The 22133-nt window shown below is 42.4% G+C and overlaps 1 protein-coding gene and 1 pseudogene across 3 annotated transcripts in view; one reads left to right on the forward strand and one right to left on the reverse strand.

Annotated features, from left to right (window-relative positions):
* PLAC1 (placenta enriched 1) overlaps window positions 1-22133 on the reverse strand; it is a 198513-nt gene that overhangs the window by 71630 nt on the left and 104750 nt on the right. The window lies entirely within an intron of this gene.
* LOC102115901 (small ribosomal subunit protein eS7-like) lies at window positions 13125-13848 on the forward strand (annotated as a pseudogene).

The raw sequence follows: 22133 nt of genomic DNA on the forward strand, positions 1-22133 counted from the left end.
GTAATCCCAGCTACTCAGGAGGCTGAGGCAGGAGAATTGCTTGAACCCGGGAGGCAGAGGTTGCAGTGAGCTGAGATCACACCACTGTACTCCAGCCTGAGCAACAGAGTGACACTCCATCTCAAAAGAAAAAACAATTGGGGAGATTGTATGTGAATTTCCTTTATCCATGCCTATGATGGTGCATCCCTATTACTGTATTTCCTGGAACACAGCAGGTGCTCAATAAATTTTTCTGGAATAAAAGAAAAAATGGATGACTGAAAGCTCTCACACAAAATGTGGTCTGAAGCCCATAAACGAGATTCTACTGGAGTGGAATCCTTTGTTTAAATGTCCTTTTTTGGTTGTTTTTAAAGTAATGCATTTTTATTTCTCAGAAAGAGGATGATGAACATTTAACTTGCACAAAATATTCATTGGCACGTATCGTTTACTCTGGGAGCAGTAGCAGTGTCATTGACCACACAAATAGCAAAAGACACAAAGCATCAGCTTCTACTTCAAAATTCATTGTTACTTTTACAAAGCCTGCTCAAAAATGACCATTTTTCACATGCAGCTGTGTTGAGATATTATTTTATAAAATAAAACTTGCCATTTAGACTAAAGAGTTGTTCTCCTTAATAAGTTTTCTAAGATAATTTTTTGTGAATGTGCAAAAAGTGAGCTGATAGTTGTTCAGGTGTTGACTATTAGCAGAAAAATCTTATAAATAGTTCCATGATGCAAGTATTCTATCAATGTCATATGATGATTCAAATAGAAAATCAGTTAATTATATTTCAGCACTAATTCTATTTTTTTTTTCAGATTTTGTTGTCTTGGTATTTGTATTTTTCATTTCATCACTACTTTTGCAAAGGATCTCAGTAGCAGAGTTATGTAAAGAAAGATTCCCATCCTCTATTTCTCCTGAAGCTCTCTGCTGTGTCAACATATGCAGCATAATTCCAGGGGTATATTTCTTTTGGTCCTGCTCTTACGCTTGCCATTCCCTCTTCTGGGTGTGCCTTCCTGGCTATTGCCATTGCTGGCTTTTTTTTTTTTTTTTTTTTTTTTTTAAACAACTTTTATTTTAGGTTCAGGAGTACATGTGTAGGTTTGTTATATAAGTAAATTTCGTGTCACGGGAGTTTGGTGTACAGATTATTTCACCACCCAGGTAATAAACATAGTACCCAATATGTAGTTTTTTGATCCTCACCCTCCTCCCGCCCTCCACCCTCAGTTAGGCCCCAGTGTCTGCTGTTCCCTTCTTTGTGTCCATGTGTACTCAAAGTTTAGCTCCTACTTATCAGTGAGAACATGCAGTATTTGGTTTCCTGTGCCTGTGTTAGTTCACTTAGGATAATGCAAATGTCTTTATTTACTCAGTCAAGGAATTAGTCAATCAACAAGCATTTCCTAACATCCCCCAGGTACCCAGCATTTTGTATGCATCCATCACCTTGGCTACATCAACAATTTCTGACGACTCTTCTCAAAAGGCCATCTTCTTAAGCTGACATATGTCTACATGCTGGCTTCCATATTCCTAAAATCTTTGATATTTGGGGTTTCTTAGAAGGGCTGCCAATAAATTACAACTGGCTTTTTCTGATGAACAGTCCTTATAGAAGTAGAATATCCTTGAGACTAATTCCAGATGATTCTTGGATATGAACAGGAATGGAGATAGGAATAAACACTTGACTTAGCTGAAGAAAGGAACAAACATTGGGGCATGGTGGGGCGGTGGGTAGGGAAGGAAATAGTTCCCACTCTACACCTAGCTAGTTTACCACTTCCCACAACTACCCAGTTTGCCCACAGAATTGAGGCTGTTCTACTCTGACTTTTTCCAAGGTAAAATAATTGACTGAGGTGAAATTCACATAAAATTAACCATTTTAAACTGGATAATTCAGTGGCATTTAGTATATTCACATGTTGTATAACCATCACTTCTATCTAGTTCCAAAACATTTCCATCATTCCAAAGTAAAACCCCTTACCCATTAAGCAGATTCTTCTCATTTCTCCCAGGCCCTGGAAATCATCAGTGCCCCATCCCTACACATTTACCTATCCTGGATATTTCATGTAAATAAAATCATACAATATGAGGCCTCAGTGTCTGACTTCTGTCCTTTAGTATACTGTTTTCAAGGTTCATCCACATTGTAACCCATATCAGTAAGTTCATTCCTTTTTAGAGCTGAATAATATTCCACTGTATAGATATACCATATTTTTTGTTTATTCATCATGTGATGGATGTTTGGGTTGTTTTCACCTTTTGGCTATTGTGAGTAGTGCTGTTGTGAACACACGTGTACTTGTACTCGTCTGAGTCCCTGTTTTTGATTTTTGGGGAGTATATACCTAGAAGTGGAATTGTGGGGTCATATGGTAATTCCATGTTTAACTTTTTGAGGAACCATCAAACTATTTTTCTACCCTATTATTTTAATACCTTCAAGGATGAATAAACACTACAATAAAAGTGACCGATTCAAAGTCACTAGCATCTGTGAAGCTGACCTAGGTATGCCTGAGTTTTTGTCCCATGACTTTGGGAACTGCTTCAGGATTTCAGCTGCTTCAGAGACATCTTGACAAAGGTTGTTTCTGGGGGGTCCAATCAATGATCATCAGGGACTCAAGCATTTCCCTGAGATTGGCTCCTATGGAAGTTACTCAACATCATCTCCAGTCAATATGAAACATTTCTGGAACACCTCATCTAGCCTTCTTTCCTTCCATTCTTCCCTTCTCCTTTCTTTCCTTCTGTCCTTCCCTTCTTCTTTCTTTCTTTCCTTTATTCATCTAACAAATGTTTGTTGGGTACCTATCATATTTTAAGTAGTGTGCTAGATGTTAGGGGTACAGAGATAAATGAGATGCAGTTTCTGTCTCTGGGGCCACTGAAAATGCTGAAGAGATGGTACATACTCAAGTCAAGGTGCCAGATAGCATAGTAGCCAGGAGAGTTCCAAATGTGGACACTGTGTCCCACACAGACACCAGACTATAAGCTCCTCAAGGCAGTAACTGTGTCCTGTTCTTTGCTATATCCCTAGAGCCCAGCGCAGTGCCTGGAGCACATTTGCTGTCAGCAAAGCAACCTTAGAAAGGTGTGAGGTAGGGGGCCAGGTGCAGTGGCTCACACTTGTAATTCCAAAGGTTTGGGAGGCTGAGGTGGGAGGATCACTTGAGCCCAGGAGTTTGAGACCAGCCTGGGCAACATAGTGAGACCCTGTCTCTACAAAGAAATACAAAATTAGCTGGCTATGGTTGCATGTGCCTGTAGTCCTAGCTACTCTGGAAACTGAGGCAAGAGGATTGATTGAGGCCACGAGTTTGCCTAGCCTGGGTGACATAGTGAGATCCCACCTCGCCAAAATAAAAAAATAAAAACCTAATTAACTGGGCATGGTGGCACCTGCCTGTAATCCCAGATACTCAGGAGGTTGAGGCAGGAAGATCACTGAACTCAGGAGTTTGAGGCTCCAGTGAGCTATGATCATACCACTGTACTCCAGCCTGGGCAACATAGTGAGATCCCATCTCTAAAAAAAAAAAAAGAAGAAGAAGAAGAAGAAGAAGAAAAGGAAGAAAGAAAAGACTGAGATAAGCTGCCTGGCAGCATCAGTCCATCACCTTTCCCTAGCACCCCTGGGGCCTGCATGGTTCCCTGTAGCCATCTCTCTTTCCTTAGTTCTGTCTTAGGCAGGTAGTGCAGAGTGGGTATCCTTTGGGTCAAGTATTCTCTGACCTCCCTACAATTTCAGAATGAGTTTTCTTTCAGAAGTGTTTTTATATTTTCAGTTTCATGATGCCTTCCTCAAAGAGGAACCCAGATGATGTGAGGAAGTGAGACCATCTTTCCCAGGAAGTAAATTCACAGTGAGCAGGAAAACCCTCAGTCACCAGCTTGATGTTTGTCTCTAGAAATAGTCTTCTATCAGCCTGTAGCTTAGGGTGGAGGTGGGAGCTGAGATGTGGGCAGGAGCCAGCCCTGATGCTGATGGTGTTCCATGATTTGGGTATGCCTCTCTTTCAGTTCGTTCTGTGTTCTGCTTTCCTTGGACCTGAGTGCTAACCACAGAAGTTTCCAGAAGAAAACTGAGGGCAGCAGAGCATAGGTGTTGCCAATTTCATAAACTACTACTTCAGTTCACATTCTCGAAACACCTCCTGGACACAAGTAATAAAAAACTACAGGGTCAATGGGAAATAAGGGGAGGGAATTGAGAGGAAAGATGAATATAGAGGGAAAGGTGTTTCAGATGAGACTGGAAACAAGAGGAGTGGAAGTGGGGGAGAGGTAACCCAACCTTCACTGCAGAGAAGGAAAAGGCTCTCATGCAGGAAGCTGCTTTGAAATAAAAAAGCCCTGGGGGCAGCGTGCAGACTCTAACTCTGGTCAGTCTCAGCTCCTTTAGGGCCAACTCTTGGCCTTGTCCCCTTTCGGGTTGAACCCTCTAGATCCATGCTGGAGTGTACAGGTAGAATGCACAGGACATGTCCCCAAAGGGTAGACAGACCATGGAATGACACATTTGAAGGGATTTGATTATGTTAAAAATCAAGAAACTAAAGCTACCAAGGATATTTTTTCCTTTTTTAAAAAAGACCCAAAACTTCAGGCAACAGACTGTACTAGGAGCTCCTTTGTGAGATCTACCTACCAGCTTATGGGTGGGTTGCTACCTCCAATAAAATTTCCATTTGAACTCCTATTGGGGATGGCAAGTATTAATACTATGTTAGGTGCTTGGGAGTACAATTATGAACCAGACACGGTCCCTGCCCTCAAGGAATTTGCAGTCTAATAGGGAAGAGAGATAAAGCAGACAGCTAATTATAACATGGAATGATGAGGTCTGGAAGTTGTTGGGGGAGGACAGAGGATGAGCATTTAAATCACTCTGAAGTGTCAGGGAAGGCTTCCTGAAAGACATGATGCATAAACTGAAGAATGAGTAGGAGTCAGCCAAGTTAAAGGGAAGGGAGAAAGGATATTCCAGACAGATGAGCTTTGCAGGAGTAAGGTATGCTAAGAAAGATTAAAGCAAAAATTTATAAAATACACAAACATCAAAAATGAAATGTTGATCAATACAAGCAAAAGCCAGCTCTTTGGAAAGACCATGAAAATAGGCAAAGATTAGCAAGTTTGCTAAACTAAAACAAACAAAACAAAAACAAACAAACAAAAAAAAACAACCACCACTCAAGAGTAAAAAGAGGCAGAGAAACGGAGAGGGAGAAAGATAGGGAGAGGGAGAAGAAGAAAAGGAGAGAGAGAGGACAGAACTGCATTTAGAATATATTAAAAATCAGATATGAAGGGTGGGACTAAACAAAAAATAAAAATAAAAAAGAATATATTGAAAAGTATAAGAGAATATTATTCTTAGTAATTGTGTAAGTCCTGGTATGGGTATAAAATTATGAATAATTGGCATTTTGTATTAATATTTATACTGATAAATTTGGAACATAGATGAAATAGACAATTTTCCGGGAGACTTTACCAAAATTGGCTTGAGAGCAAGATGAAAATCTGGCTATATCAACAAAACTAGAGAAGAAATGGAAATAGAATCAAAGATGTGTACACCTCAGCCCCCTTAACACACACAAGTAGGCTTTAAAGGTAAAGTGTACAACAGCTTTAAGGAACAGATAATCCCTTTACCAAACAAACAATTTCAAAAAAAAGATGAGAAGCTTCCAACTTATTTTCCAAAGATCATAACACCAATACCAAATTGTATGAGGACAGAAAACTAACTCTATACAAAACCCCTAAATAAATTATTACCAAATCAAATCTCGCACTTCGGAAAAAGAAGATTATACCATTACCAAGTAGGGTTTATCCCAGAAATTCAAGGCTGGTTCACCATTAGAAAATATACCAATGTAATTCATTATATTTGCATAATAAAGGAAAAGATAATATGATCATTTCAATAGATGCAGCAAAGATGTTTGCTATAACTGAGTTGAGTACTCATTTGCTCTTAGAAAGCTCTAAGAAAATTAGAAATACAAGGAAACTTTAACTTAATAAAAAGTACTTTCCAGAAAGGTACAGAAAACTTCATACTTAAAGAGGCAGCAAGTGTAGCAGAGTAGTTAAGAACACAGTCTCCAAAGCTAAGCAGTGGAGCTTTGAACACTTGTTGGTTGTGTGACCTTGGGCAAGTTACTTAGCTTTTCTATGCCTCAGTTTTCTTATCTGTAAAAGAGGAATAACAATAACAACAATAATAGTATCTATTTCATAACATTGTAGAAGGATTAAATAGCCTAATATTTGTAAAGTGTTCATAATAATGTTTCACACATAGAAGAATACACAAGTGTTTGTTAACAAATTTTGAAATATTAGATGTTTTCACCCTTAAAGTCAAGAACAAGACAGGAATGTTTATTTCTACTGCTACTCTGCTATTCAACATTTTACTAGAGCTCCAAGCCGATGCCATAGAATAAAAAATAGAATTAATAGCATCAGAAAGGAAGAAACAAAATCGTCAATATTTGCAGATAATATAATCATCTAACAAAAAATGAAGTCTGTGTCTTGTCGGAAAGGAAGTAAAAGAAGGAAATTCTACTCTCTAGGGTATTCCAGTATCAACTTTTTTTTCTAGACATTTCTATAAATTGAACATTGAGTCCATCATCTTCCCTCCATGTCTACTGCTCTTCTTGACTCCCATTTTGCTGTCAACAGCACCACCACTTCCTTTTTTAAAATTTAATTTAATTTTAAGTTCTGAGATACATGTGCAGGATGTGCAGGTTTGTTACATAGGTAAACGTGTGCCGTGGTGGTTTGCTGCACCTATTAATCTATCACCTAGGTATTAAGCCCTGCATGCATTAGCTATTTATCCTGATGCTCTTCTCCCCCTGCCCGCCAGACAGGCCCCAGTGTACGTTGTTCCCCTGCCTGTGTCCATGTGTTTTCATTGTTCAGCTCCAACTTAGAAGCAAAAACAATGGCACCACCACTTTTGAAGTCACCTAGACTAAAAACTTTGGAAGACTCTTGGACTCTTCCTTCTCGTTCATCTCCCATATCCAATTACCTACTCTATCTGGTTAGTTTTTCCTACAAAATATTTTTCAAATGTTTTCTATTCTCACTCTCATGTCTCTAGTCCAGGTGTATATCAACTCATGCCTGAAATAATGGATATCCTCCAGTCCCTCTCCAAGTCACCAAGTGCTCCATAGGCCAATCCTATTCGAAGACTACTATTGTCAAGTCACTCTCTTGCTTAAAAATCTCTAGTGGCTTCTCCCTTCCCATCATATCCAGTCTAAACTCCTCCACTTGGTAGCCTTTTACCATTTTGCTGCACCCAATCTGCACAGTTTATTTTCTCCTACTCACTTTATATGTATGTACCCTCTGATTTAGCAAGACCAGTGTTCTCAATATCCTCATCCACCTCCTTTCCTTTTTAATTCAGTACCTTTGTTTAATTCAGTGCCTTGTATTGTCCTGTCTCTCCCCCTGAGTGTCTCCAAATCTCCCCCATTTTTAATGGTTAGCTTAAATAGCACCAATTTTTACTTTCTCAAGTGAGATAATGGATACCATACTGTGTTCATTTAATCTTCTCAGCAACTTTTAAAGTACTTATTCATTTTCACCCCATTTTATGGATCACGTATAGTGATTTGCTCAAAGTTCGCATTGCTGATAATGGTGGATCTGGAATTCAAAGCCATGTTTACTGCCCAACCTCAGAGGTCATGCTCCTAACCACCCCCCTGTTCTGACTTTCTGGGATGCCTCCCCTGGCTGCCTCAACCCTCTCTGACCTTCTCTTCCTTTTCTTTGGCTGCTACGCATTATTGTGTAGTATGTACAAGTTTAGCTCCCAGCAAAACTGTAAGCTTTTGGAGGTCAGGATCCATTGACCCTGATCTCCTACTTCTCTGTCTCTTCCTCCCTACAAGAGCTGCACCACGATGCTTAGTTGGTTAACTGGTAAGGTTGATCAAATATAGCTAAATATATAGGAATTTGGCCTTGGTATCCAGTCTTCAAGAAACCTTTTGAGTAGCTTGAGGATAATGCAAGCCCTTCCCATTCAAGCCTGGGTTTTTAGGCCCAGAAAGGGAAAGGAGGAGTAGAATTATTTCATTTCCCAAGAAATTATTAAATTTCCCCTGGTCCCCTTCCCTGATGATCACGCTTCTCTCTGCATAGCTTAGGTCAATGTTGCATGACAAATCTTCCCTTTACATAATGGTTGGATCAGGCCAGATTTTGTTAGCATGTGCAAATAGAGCCAAACCTGTCAACTTACAATTGTGCAAAATCTGACTCCTGGGAATCTTCCAGAAGTGAGCCGGGGAAAACTAATATCTGTCCTACCTACCTCACAGGGTCATGGTGAGAATCAAATGAGATAATGGATATGAGCACACTTTGAAAAGTAGCAGTGAAAAGCAGCTTGCTTCTTGAGCCTGGAGTGGAGCAGTAGGAGCTCTTTGGTGATTTCAAGGCCAGGTGAAGGGTGGAGGCTCTTCTGAAATTCTTGGACTCATCATTTCCCAATGTTGTAAGACTTGCTTTCCGGCAATTCTTGGGAAATTTTACTTTATTGTGAGACTTCTTCGACTACATGGGAATTTGTCCTTGACTTCCCTTTTCCTTTTTCTAATTACCCTTACTCAACCAGTCCACAGTACTTTGAAAGATTCTACAAGATAAGCTAACTTTCCCTCCTTTTGGTGCATTGAAGAGACAGTATTTTGCTGGTGGCTTACATTTAGATTTCGAATCTCTCTCCAACATCAGGAGCAAGTGATACAGGGAAAGCACACTCTGAGATTGATGGCTTCCATGATGGTCTATAAATGACAATTAGCCATTCAATATTATTGGATAAATAAGGAGTGCCTCTCTGCTTCCCCCGGAGAGACCAAATTCCCTCAGAATTCAAGTGTTAGAAGACACAAGAGAACCTAGAAGTCTAGAATGGAAGGCTAGTGGTGAGAGAGAAGATATTTTTGTAAGAAAGAAAGTTTTGGTTCAAAAGATTCCAATTCTGAAAGTGAAGGACTTTGGGGAAAGCCAGGGGAGAGTGAGCTCAGCTTGGACGGAGAAGAGGAAAGAGTGCCGACTGTGCAGGGACCTTGGCCAAAGGGCCCTGGATCAAGACTAGACTGGGCTTGCAGAGGTAGCCAGAGGTATTCTGACCAGGGAATTGAGCAAGATTTATTGCCTAAGTTGGCCTCAACTGGACAGAGTTTGGCTTCGGGTCTGTTTTGTGTGTTGGGCATGCATACGTACCTCCTTACAGTTGAAGCCTTCAGATAGTGAGCCATGTCCTCAGCAAAATGGGGCCAAAGGGAGGTTGCTGCTGGTGTAGGAAGTGGGGACAGAACCTGAGAAGCAAAGCTAGGGAAAGTACCCCTAGGCCTCCGAAGGTAGCCATGTAGGCAGGAAATAGCAGCCCTCTTGTCCCCCACAGCTCCTGGGCCACTGGCTGTCCTATCTACATTTGAACAATATGTACCCAGCAGACTGGGCAGCTGGCCAAGAAGCTCATTATTGTGCCCCATCCCGTGGCCTCCTGGGCAACCAGGTTCCATGCATCTTATTCCACTGCTCTGCTCTACTTTTGCTTCCATTATACTGACTCTCATGAGCTGCCGTGTTGAACTGAGGGAATGTTGTGGGCTTCTATGTGTGTGCATGCATGCATCCGTGTGTGTGTGTGCGTGTGTGTGTGTGTTTGTGTGTGTGTATTGGAGGGGTCCCGAGTGGCCCCCAGCCTCAGCCTCTCTGACTCCAGGCTTCGGAGGGTGCCTGTGCCTATGAACTTTGCTTGGCTAGCCTGCTGGATGGAGAGAGATGAGAGTAAACCCCTGCTGGTTCCGTCCCACACTCCCCGTTATGATAGGCAGTGAAGCAAATCACTTGGGCAATTGCCTGACCTTAATGGGATAGAAAGGGCTCCTCTCTTGCTTGAAAGGAACATCCAAGCATGTGCTTAGTGTTTAGTTTTCCTGGAAAAATAATTTTTCTGGCATGCTAAAGAGGGTGAATTTGCCTTCAGAAAGGATTGTGTCATATCCATAACCTTTGCAGCCTCTCTATCATTTCCAGGGATGAAAACTGCATTCAGGGGAAGACAAACCAAACATCTGCTAGGATAAGGTTTTAGTTTTCACTGCAAGAAAACTGTGTTGTGTAAAGAAAAATAGAGATACACTCTTGGGCCGTTCTTTGGGGGTAACTTAGCAACCCATTGAAATCAAGAGATTTTTGAAGGATACTGCAAAGTAGAATCAGGTCTGACTGTTCAGTGTTATGATTTTAAGGGCACTGAGTACAGACAGCACCCCACCCCTCACCTCCAGCACCCTGCCTGGAATTCCAGCTTTTAGAAATTCATTTCTTTGTATTTGAAAGACCTTATGTGTCTTCTGGAGTCACATGTTGAAAAGTAAAATATGCCTGGGAGGAATATCACCTAAAACCATATCAGCTGATAACAGCTATCTCTTCAGTGAAGATGGAGAGCCTGGGATGGGACAGAAAGATCTCTGGGAATAGCAGGAATAGGATGCCTGAGTGACAAGAGGGGACAAGGGAACGAAAGGGAAAATGGAAGGTTAGCAAGACATGGCTAACTTAAGACACCATAAATGGAAGGAACCTCATAGACCATCTATACCAATGCTTTTCAAAAAAAGAAAAAAAAAAAAACATTTAAAAAACATGGAGGCTGGGTGCTCATGCCTGTAATCTCAGCACTTGGGGAGACTGACGTGGATGGATCACTTGAGGTCAGGAGTTCAAGACCAGCCTGGCCAACATGGCAAAACCCCGTCTCTACTAAAAATACAAAAATCAGCCCAGCATGGTGGCACATGTCTGTAGTCCCAGCTACTCGGGAGGCTGAGGCATGAGAATCTCTTGAACCCAGGAGGCAGAGGTTGCAGTGAGCCGAGATTGTGCCACGGCACTCCAGCCTGGGTGACAGAAAAAAAAGATTAAAAAATAAAAAACATTGGAACCCTCTGCTCAAACACAGAACCCCATTACGTATGAAATGAATACAAGCAGGGCTGCTCTGGTTAAAGTGGGGGCAAGAGCCTTGGGACCCAGTTTACTCAGACTCTCTACTGCTTAAGCTAAGAGAAAAGTGAGGCAGCACCACACTCATCCAGATAGTGAGAATCAATGGTTCAACATGAATTTTGTGGGCCAGTTTGTTAAATATAGCCATCGTTAAAAATGAAATTATCTAAACTTACAATTAGGTTATGCTAAAGACAAAGCTGGCTGGGCGTAGTGGCTCACACCTGTAATTCCAACACTTTGGGAGGCCAAGGCGGGTGGATCACGAGGTCAGGAGTTTGAGACCAGCCTGGCCAACAGAGTGAAGCCCCGTCTCTACTAAAAATACAAAACATTAGCCAGGTGTGGTGGCGGGCGCCTGTAATCCCAGCTACTCGGGAGATGGAGGCAGGAGAATCACTTGAACCTGGGAAGCAGAGGTTGCAGTGAGCCGAGATAGCGCCACTGCACTCCAGTCCAGGCGACAGTGGGAGACTATGTCTCAAAAAAAAAAAAAAAAAAAAACCAGACAAAGCTAATGAATACTCAAAACTCATCACTTCCTAATTATTTCACTACACTTATGTTACCTATGCTTTTGAAGTTATTTACATCTATTGTATCTGTGTGGCGGAAATACTCTACGATGCCATGCTGTTGCACATGTATTCCTGACTCCTTGTTCGGTGATGTCATGTCAGGAGCTTGAAACTGGCCATGGTGGGAGCATTTACACCATGGAAATCAGCAAACACTATAAACCAGCATTCCCCTCCCTGCTCAACTGAGGGAGGCAATTGTTGGACATCTGCCAGCATGCCACTGACTATACTATACTGTAAGTCCTCACTTCTTTGGAAGCTGTACTTCCAGCAACCTCAACCATGTGGAATGCAGCTTAGCACTAAGGAGGAAGAGAAAATACATCCAACTGGCCAACCATTATCACAAAACACATCCACTTTATACTCCGTGGGAGAGAAAAGCCACTGTAAGGCCCTAGCCTAGGCAAACATGTGTTAAATAACATGGCAGATAAGAAGTGCTAGCCCTCAGAAAATGATACCCCAAATGATGGTGCTTTGGCATGCTGAGTACTTTGAACTAAAGGAGACTGGAAGGTCTCAGTTGCCACCTCAGAAGCAAAGTCTCTCGCTGACCTTCTCCTACCCTCCCTGACCTTCTCCTACCCTCCTGTCTCCCGCCCCGGGTGAATCATAGAAACTGGAACCTCTCTCCCCCAAGGCAACCCATACGATCTAGAAAGGTCACTTCTCCCTTGCAGACCCTCATGCCAGAGAGTTCCTGCCCTATACCCTGGAGGAAGGAATGCTACACAGAAAAGCCAAGAAGATTCTAAACAGACAAGACTTACTGGGTACCCTCTGCCTTCAGTCTGTTACCATTAGATCATACCCTTTGTCCAATCACATTTCTATACGTTCTTTATAGAACCTAAGCATAAAAATACACCATTTTCCCTGGGCCTTTGGGTCGTCATTTCTGAAAGCTCCCATGTCATGTAAAATTTGATTAAATAAGTTTGTTAAATGCTTTTCTCTTGTTAACTGTCTTTTGTTACAGGGTTAGGAAAGAGATCACATCTTTCTGCTCCTAAAGAAACAACACGGTGACAGCAGCACAGAGCGACAGCTGACACTGGGAAGTCTTGGCACCACAATCTGGAGCCTTTTATTATAAGGGCAAACAACCCAACTTATTCCCGAGACCCTCAAAGACCTCACTGCATCACAGCCCAGCACAGTTTAGGAAGTGGAAGTGTTCATTCTCTGACCCCCTCAAAATGGGCCAAATTATAGGCAGAACAAGCTCCATAAGAAGGCTCCAGGTCTGTCATGTCCACAGTACCCAACACAGTGCTTAGTGCATAGGAGGCCCTGAATAAACAAATATCTATTTAAAGAATTAAACCAATTTTCACAAGCAAACTCCTTGCCTCTTTTACCACTCTTTCCAGAAAAAGGACTCAGGACGTTTAGTTTCAGAAAGCAGTGGAGTCTGAATACATTTCAAAAAGCTATCTATCCCAAACTGTGAGACTTGGGTTTCTTCCTAAGCCAGTACTCAGCAAGGAGAAGCCCATGTTCAGTTTGAACACCAGGATCAAGAAGCCCAAAGGCAAGAAGCCAGACAAGTTCAAGTTCGGCATCTCCCAGGCTCTTCTGGAGCCAAAGATGAACGTGGACCTCAAGACTCAGCTCAGGGAGCTGAATATCATAGCAGCCAAGGAAACTGAAGTTGGTGGTAGTCAGAAAGCTATCATAATCTTTGTTCCTGTTTCTCAACTGAAATCTTCCCAGAAAATCCAAGTCTGGCTAGTACGTGAATTGGAGAAAGAGTTCAGTGAGAAGCATGTTGTCTTTATTACTCAGAGGAGAATTCTGCCTAAGCCAACTTGAAAAAGCCATACAAAAAATAAGCAAAAGCATCATGGGAGCCATACTCTGATAGCTGTGTACCATGCGATCTTGAGGACTTGATCTTTCCAAGTTAAATTGTGGGCAAGAGAATCCACTTGAAACTGGATGGCAGCTGCCTCGCAAAGGTTCATTTGGACAAAGCACAGCAGAACAATGTGGCACACAAGGTTGAAATTTTTTCTGGTGTCTATAAGAAGCTCATAGGTAATGATGTTAATTTTGAATTCCCAGAGTTTCACTTGTAAACAAAAATGACTAAATAAGGTATATTCACAGTAAAAACAAACAAACTAATAAAAACAACAAAAAACAAAACTGAGTTCCAAAAGGATTGATACCCAAAGGGGCCAAATGTCTACTCTTAGATAAATCTTTGGTATGAGAACTCTAATGCCCTAATCATGTCTGATAAACAGGAAATGGCTTTATCATGATGCGGAGCTGACTGTCAGCACCATGGGTTCTCCCAGCTGCCCCTACTCCAAACATCTCTGGCGTCCCTCTTCTCTCCCTTCTGTGCCTGTTCCCTTCACTTTCTAGTCTCTCACCCCTCTCACCTTCTGCCCCCTTTCTTCCTCTATCCTCCTCATGCCCTTGGCCTGCCAGTCATCCCCCACTTGGCCCTAAGCACCCACCAGGCCAAGTCCTGCCTGAGACCCTCAGGCTAGAGAGATTGCTTCCCCCATACCCAGACAAAATGTGTTCAGTAGACAAATGCTGTTGTCTCCAGCCTTTACAAAGGAAGCTCATCTAGAGCCAAATACTTTCCTTTTCTCATTTCTTAATTTCTATGGGGGGAGGAGGGTATCGTGTGGGTGTGTATATGAGTATCCCAGACGACTGTGCTGTATCCAAAGTACCTTTCATCCCTGTGTGTCCTTGCAGCCTACTTGGACCTATCTAAAGTTTATAGTATTGCAGCAGAGGAACTTGAGCCTATTTCCTGATTTTAATTAAGCCTTTTTGGGTTACAGTGACCCAGAGGCAACTATCTAGCTAGTTCAGGCAGACTCTGAAAAGAGCTTAGGCTGGAATTGCTGGGTGAACTGAAGGTTTTCCTCAGAAAACACCCACGTTGGCAAGTCATGTGGCTCAAATTGGATGGGTAGTTGGTAGGCTGCACTTTCTTTCTCTGGCGGCATGGTCAGTAATCCGACTATTGGTCTTCACGGACATTTTGGGGTCCTTCTTTCTAGAGGATCTTGTGGTTTGTGGCCAACCCTAGTGAAGTTTCTTATTTCTGTTCTCTGGTTCTACAGGCAATTGCCCCCAGGTGAGTGGTGCAGCTGGCCCTTGGTCAGGTTGACTCCACAGCAGGGCTATCCCAGGAAACCTCATTTGAAGATAAACCCCTCACCACAGGGGTTGAATCAATAGGGAGAGACAATTCAGAAGTGGGCTTGGGTTAGGAAAAGTAATCTGAAAGAGTCTAGCCGGCCAGCTGACTTCCAGAAGCTCTGCTGGAGCAGAGCAGTGTTGGCCAAGTTACTTAATCTCTCTGTGCCTCAGTTTCCACATCTGTAAAATTGGTTAACAATAACATCTACCTCACAGTGCTGTGGTAAGGATTAAATAAATGATATATCCAATATGCTTCCTCTAGCATCTGGCACATAATATGTGCTTTTAAAAGCATGGGGCGGGGGGTGGGGGTGGTTACAGAAAATCAAAATTGTGGATTTCTTAAGAGACATGGAAGAGCTGGAATAAACTGTCACGCAAAATCCTTGAGGCCTGATCCCCCAGATGTGAGGCCTACGACTGCTCTCTGCTATTGTGGTCCGTCAGTCTGTGTCACACATAACGGGGCAGGTAGAAGTGTCCCAGGGCTAGCAGGCTCACTGAAAATTCAAAGCACATGCACTCAGCACAGTCATGGTAATAATAGTGGTAAGGAATTGGAAACTGTGGTGATGGCTTCCCGATTCCACAATCATTACAGTAAGGGTGTGCCTGTGGGGCCACATATGAAAAGAGTCCTGGCCCAGGCCCCTCATACACACTCCCCAGGCCCTCTCCTCAGGCCCGATGGCTCATCAATCTTATTCCTGAAGGTTCTACCAGTGGCTCAGGGAAGGCCTGGGCCTTCTTGACACCCTTCCCTCTCCTAACCACCTGCTCACCCTCCAGGTTTACAACAAAACCCAGACACATCACTACCCACCCTTCTCCATTTGGTTTTTAACCTTAAGTGAAAAGCTGCTTGTCTTAAAAAATTAGAGATCCTGTCTTTACCTCTGAGACACTTTGATTTAGAGAAGACAGGGGACTTCAGTGCTTCACACTGAAATGCAAACATTTCAGGCAGTGTGACAAGCCAATGCAGTCCTCTGCCATTGTGGGTCCCTAAAATGACATCAGGCCTTGCTCTACCTTGTCCCAATGCAGAGGGTGAGTTAAGCGCAGAGCTGGGTTTTCTAGGACACCTGAAGAGATCAATTTGAGGTCAGCACATGGCTTCATGGGTCTGTGGGCACTCAAGTCCCCTCAGAGCTCTTGCTCTTGTCTCAGGATTGTTCTTAAAACATTGTGACTGGGAGTCCTAGGACTGCTTCTAGTAGGAGTTCAATTCCACAGACCATTAAAAAAGTCATTTCTTAGAAATTCAAGTCCATATCAGGAATGATAAAAGGATGGCTGTCTCCCAAGGTCTGCAAGCTGTGTAGGATTTAGCTGCAAATAAATAAAATAAATAAAGGAATCCAGTCCCTTTTTGTTAATTGTGCCAATACTTTCATTTTTCAGGCAATTTCAGTTCAGTCCAGATCTGGTTTCTGGAGTCACATTTTTCCAATCATCCTTCCCATTTGCAAGGAGGAGTCCAAGTATGTGATTTGAATTTGCCCAGGTGCTGGCAGTTAGGGAAGGTTTTCATATTCAAAGCTGCACATGCTTTGGAAATGTGACCCCAATGATTGCAAAAGGAGGCAATCATCTCTGGAGGGGAGGGGTTGGGGAAAGAAGCTCGTATGGGAGTTAGTGGGCTCCGTCCTTGGACTTCAGCATTTCTCAGGCGTCTTGCCTTCTCTGTCTATTCTCATGCCTTTAACTAGTACCGTTAGTGGAGCTTCCTTCCTTCAGTGCGGTCCTGTCACTGGAGCCCCAGTCCTGGTTCTCCAACTGCGTATGGTAGCACTGCCCTAGCTGGAAAGCTTGTTAGACAAATACCCAAATGATTCTTATGATCAGGCAAGTTCAGTAAGCCTAGGCAATGTTTTTTCTACCCAGATGTTCCACCATCACCTGAAGCACAATATGATTAAAACCATACTCATCCTAAAAGCAATTCATCCTAAAAACTGTACTGAAAGAATGAGACAGATCTACACATGGTTATATGGAACAGTCAGGGTATGCCTGTGGGGTTCATACGAGAAGAGTCCTGGCCCAGGCCCCTCATGCACTTGCTGACTTCACCTCTCCCCAAGCCCAATAGCTCATCTCTCTCATTCCTGAAAGTTCTACCAGTGGCTCAGGGGCCATGGTGGCAGACCTAGGCCTTCCTGACACCTCCAGGAAGGCTCCTGAAGTGAAAAAAAAAGCAGGCTGCCGCCATTACAGTGGAATCTCGCTTAGCTGATGTCTATGGGGCCAACTCTCACAATTAAAGGATGCTCTGCATTTCCTGTGTAAAATGCACTGATTGATACCCACAGTATTCTGGATGCACTTGGTCACGGCTCCCTAGTGGGTCCAAGCACTTCCACTTTTACTGATTTTTAATTAACTAACTACTCTCCCAGTTGAATAGATAAGAGAGTCTATTTGTAGCTAACAAAAAGATGCATAGCATGAACCTATTTTTTAACAGAATTTACAAACACATACATAGGCTTGTAAAATGCAGATAAAATTTCAAGAAACGTGACCAGTGGTTGCTCCTGGGAAGGCATATTGGGTGTCTGGGGTAGAAGGGTTCCCCCCATACCCTTTTTTACTGTTTTTTTTTTTTTCACAATGTTCATGCATTATTTTTTCCAGAATTTTTATTTTGAAAACATTCAAACTTACAAATAGATCAAAGAAGTAGAACGATGAACATACATATAACCGCCAAGATTCCACAATTAACATTTCAACATAGTTGCTGTGTAGTTCTGTTTCTATCAGTCTATTTACACACACACACACACACACACACACATATTTGAAGGTCACAGGCATCATAACACATTCCCACTAAATTCTTCAGAATGACTTTTTAAAGAATAAGAAGATTCTCCCTCCTAACCACAAAATATTATCACAGCTAATAAAATAAACAATAATCTCCTAATATAATTTAATTTTGAATCCTCCATATTCAAATTGCCCCAATATTCCCCAAATGTCTTTCGTAGCTTTGTAAAATCCAGAATCCAAAACCAAGGTTTGTGTATTGCATCTACTTATGTCCCTTTAGTGTCGTTTAATCTAGAACAGTGTGTGCTCCTAATTTTTGTGTGTGACACTGAATTTTTGAAGAGTTCAGGCTAGTCTTGTAGAATATCTCATATTCTGAATTTGTCTGTTTTCTCATGGTATGTGGGTTTTTCAAAAAAATTAAAAGATTTAATAGCAATAGTAATAAAAGAAACCAGGCTCTGTTTTATATAAACAGCAACCTTAAAATGAGTATGCTATCCCAATATGCCTAGTAGCAGCATTGCCCAGTCTTCTGGTTCCCATATCAGATTCTTTAATCATCCTGCTGTCTTTCTTTCTTCATATTCAGCCAGTTCCCAAGTCTGTGAATTTGCCCTTTGACATGCCTAACGGCTTAATGCCTTCTCTAGTCCCACCATGCCCCTACCCTGGATCAGGCCTTCAATACCTCAGCCCTAAAGTATTGCAACTGCCTCCTAATTGACCCCTCTAGTGCCAGAATCTTCCCCTGAACACCTGCTGCACTGTGAATATAGAAAACACACTGCCTTTTCTATGTCACTCCTATCTGGAAAACCATCGATGGCTATTGTCTATTTCCCATCTTTCTTCAGTCAGAGCCAGCTTTGAACATAGCCTTCAACACCAGACAGAGACAGATCTCTACCTAAATCCTAGCACTGCCAATTACTTGCTGAGTGGCCTTAGAGAAGTCACTAGGCTTATCTGGCCTTCCATTTTCTTATCTGTAAATTGGAAATAACAGTTGTCCCTACCTCTCAAGTTTGACCAGCATTTGCCCACAGAGCTCCCACCTTTTCTAGGGGTCACTCCAAGCCTCATCCTTTCTTTAAGTCTCAGCTGGAGCCTTGCCTCCTCCAGGAGGACTTCTTATTCACAGCAGCACCCCCTCTCTGAATGTCCACAGCACTTGTGGCCTACAGGGAATAATTTAGCAGATACTAGTCTTATTGCCCACTCATATTTACATTTTCATCTTTTTTTTCTTTTCTTTTTTGAGATGGGGTTGTGCTCTGTCCCCCAGGCTGGAGTGGAGTGGAGTGATGATAGCTCACTGCAGCTTCGATCTCCTGGGCTCAAGTGATCCTCCCATCTCAGCCTCCTGAGTAGCTAGGACCACAGGTGTGCACCACCAAGCCTGACTATTTTATTTTTAGTTTTTGTAGAGACAGTGTCTCCCTACATTGCTCAGGCTGGTCTTGAACTCCTGGGTTCAACAATCCTGCCTCGGCTTCCCAAAGTGTTGGGATTATAGAAATGAACCACCATGCCCAGCCTTTTTTTTTTTTTTTTTTTTTTTTTCCTTTTTTAACATTTGTGGACATTTTCATCTTATCTGCTCATTTGGATGGCCAGGGCCCTTTGAGAGCAGGAGTAGGTCTACCCATTGTTTCTCCTAGAGCCTCTTAGAAAGCCAGTGCTATGCTGAGCATTCAGCAGCTCAGAGCTGGCACTTGACCGTGAGAAGATGCTTTACTCATCTTTAGAGTCCTCCTTTCAACTCTGATTGTCTCTAACTCCAGTGAGACAGGAAGGACTAAGGGTTGCAACCATCATCCAAATAATCATAGTAATTCTACCTATTTATAGAGCACCGATTATGTATCCAGCACTTTGAATATATGGATGCTCCTTGACTTATGATGGGGCTATGTCCTGATAAACCCATCACAAATCAAAAATATCATAAATCAAAAATGCATTCAATACCCTAATAAACCTGTCATAATGTCAAAACATTGCAAGCCAAACAGTTGCAAGTTGGGGACTGTCTGTATATTCTACTTGATGCCAATTTAGCAGATGAAGAAACAAGCTCAGAGAGGATAAGCAACTTGCCCAGGGTCACTCAGCTATTAACTGCTGAAGCTGGAACTTGAACCCAAGTCTGTTTAAATACAGAGCCCATATTTGTTCCCTGCTGCCTCTGTAGTAACAGTGATCAGTATATTGACAGAATGAAGGACAAGTTATTAGAGCTGTTGGGATTAGAATGCAATTTATTCTAGTACTCTTTTTATAAATGAGAATGTCCATCTGGAGAGTAACATTGTGCTACCAGTGGTGGTGTAGCTTCTGACTCTGTTTCCTCTGAGAATCAAGGTACAGAGACATGCTTCTCTGTGGTCATGGGAGAGAATGAGACAAAGCAGCTCACAATGGATTTAGGGTCCCTGTCTCTTTCTCAAAGAGTCTGAAACTGATCATCTGGGTTAATGGGAACACACAGTTAAAAGCAATGATAAAGATAAGTAGGAGAGTAAAGGAAGAGAGAATGATGAGATGGCATGTAAACAGGGGAAAGAATAGGCAATTAGACTGGGAAATATGTGTTAAGGGGAATCCACATGAATCCCTAAAAAAATACCCTGTGCAGTTGGGGAGTGGTGCATGTGTGAGTGTGTGTGTGTGTGTGTGTGTGTGTGTGTGTATGATATTGATTTTAGATCTACGTGTGTGTGTTCAATCTTTAGATTTAAATAAAGAACAGACCAAATTCAGAGTCTAACTGCCTCCTTCTCAGCAGCCACTTCATCACCCCCATGTCACATTTCCCAGCTGGAGGGCAATAATTGCACGGCCAGATCTGGCCCCATCTGGGAAACACCAGGGTCTTCCTGAATCGTCATATACCATACTGGCTGCCAAGACATAAGGTGACCTAAGTGAAGCTTTCATACAGGCCATGTGCACAGTCATAAAATCTTGAAAGAATGTGGCAACAGAGACAGACTTGACTTACCTGCCAAATTTCCAAAGGGAAGAAGGAACTTGCTGTGTCTGTATTTGCCCCCGGGATTGGAAAAATGTATCTCAGTCACTGGAACTGAAAGGGGGTGGCCTTTACCTTCATAGGAGAGTCACTCTCTATACAAATCCTTCTGATGGCTTGATATATGTGTGTGTCTTTATATAAATAGAGCTAGATACTGACTTTGCCAGATTGCATCAGCTACCTGCTTAACATTTTATTCTGGTGCTTTCGAAACAATACTCTGAAAGTCAGAATAATATGTGGCCTCTGCAGCATTTCCCAGTTTGGCATTTTGTTTACAGAGTAAAAGAAACCTGCTCACCCTTGAGATCATCAGTGATTGAATGATACCTACTGTCATGTGTTAGAAACCATGTCACCTTGACAGAGCTCATTCACAGGAAGAAGGGTGGGGTAGAGGGTTACAACATGGTGGTGGTAATTCTTAGAGAAATCAAGCAGTGAGCTGGCCACTTGTAGTGCTTGCTGTTGCCAAGGTAGTCTTTCATGTCTTTATTCAGTAAACATATATCAAGTATATCAGGCACAGGGAATACAAAAACAAATAATATATATTCCTTCCCGCCAGGAATCCAGCCTTTGTCCTGAGTTCTCTCAAGGAGCCCACTGCCAAATGAGAGGTAAGCCTCTTCAGGAAGAATGTTCAAGGAGAATGAGAACACATGGACACAGGGAGGGGAACAACACACATTGTGGCCTCTCAGGGGGCTGTGGGGGGTGGAGAGCATCAGGAAAAATACCTAATGCATGCTGGGCTTAATACGTAGGTGATGGTTTGATCGATGCAGCAAACCACCATGGCACATGTTTACTTACATAACAAACCTGCACATGTACCCCGAAACTTAAAATTAAAAAAAAAAAAAAGAATTTTTAGGGATTGCTCGTCAGTATGGTTGCCTGAGCTGTTGCAGGAAGCTCCTCTCCTGCTCCAAACACATTGTTTTTCGAAAAATTTAAATCTGTCATAGAGAGCAGAAGCAAAAATAAACATATTCTAGTGCCAGAAATGAAAAGAGAGCTCAAAGCCATAGCAGTAACTATACAGCCTACAGAAGAACCAAAGGTGGTCACACATCCTGGGCGAAGGGTTTGAATGGCAGGGTGGGAACGGGAGTGGAATCTGAGCTCCTATGGAAAGTTAGCAGTGGGAAGTGCTGGCCCATAAGTGGGGATGGGGGAAAAAACACAGTTCAGAAGTGTACTGGCCACTTTGAGCTGAGAGTAGGCAGTCACATAACCCAAAGTACACAAGACTCCAAGGTAAAACAATTCCTGCCAAATAACAGTAATAACACTAGCCAAGTGCTTAATTATGTGCCAGACACTGTCCTAAGTGCTTGGCTTATATTATGTAGGTTGATGCAAAAGTAATTGTGGTTTTTGTCGTTGAAATAAATGGCAAAAACTGCAGTCATTTTCCACCAACCTAATAACT

The sequence above is a fragment of the Macaca fascicularis genome, chromosome X (assembly GCF_037993035.2).
Source record: "Macaca fascicularis isolate 582-1 chromosome X, T2T-MFA8v1.1".
Lineage (NCBI taxonomy): Eukaryota > Metazoa > Chordata > Mammalia > Primates > Cercopithecidae > Macaca > Macaca fascicularis.